Genomic DNA, 374 nt, shown 5'->3' with positions numbered 1-374 from the left:
TCACATTCTCTCCCTTTTTTTTCTTTTTTTTTTTTAAATCCTCTTCTTTCTTTTTTCAAGCAACTTCTTATCAATTCCTTTTATAAAATTTTTTATAATTTCCATCTTTACAGTCATATTCCATCCCTTCATCATATCAACCCTTATTTTTGTACATATATAAGTTTTTCTTTCTTTAAAATTTTGGGAGGCACTTTCTTCTAACAGACCAAAGTACACCCAAAATCTAGTGTGTGGCACTGATCTATATACCAGCCTGATCATATTTGATCACATTCTGTTTTTTGTTTTGTTTTGTTCTGTTTTTGTTTGTTTTTATCTTTATCTTTATCTTTTTCTTTTTTCTCTCTTTCCCTTTCTTTTCCCACTGCTTC

The sequence above is a fragment of the Leptonychotes weddellii genome, chromosome 8, assembly GCF_054177405.1.
Source record: "Leptonychotes weddellii isolate Sample4059 chromosome 8, ASM5417740v2, whole genome shotgun sequence".
Classification (NCBI taxonomy): Eukaryota; Metazoa; Chordata; class Mammalia; order Carnivora; family Phocidae; genus Leptonychotes; species Leptonychotes weddellii.
The sequence above is the reverse complement of the archived record's forward strand: the minus strand, read 5'-3'. Positions refer to the sequence as shown.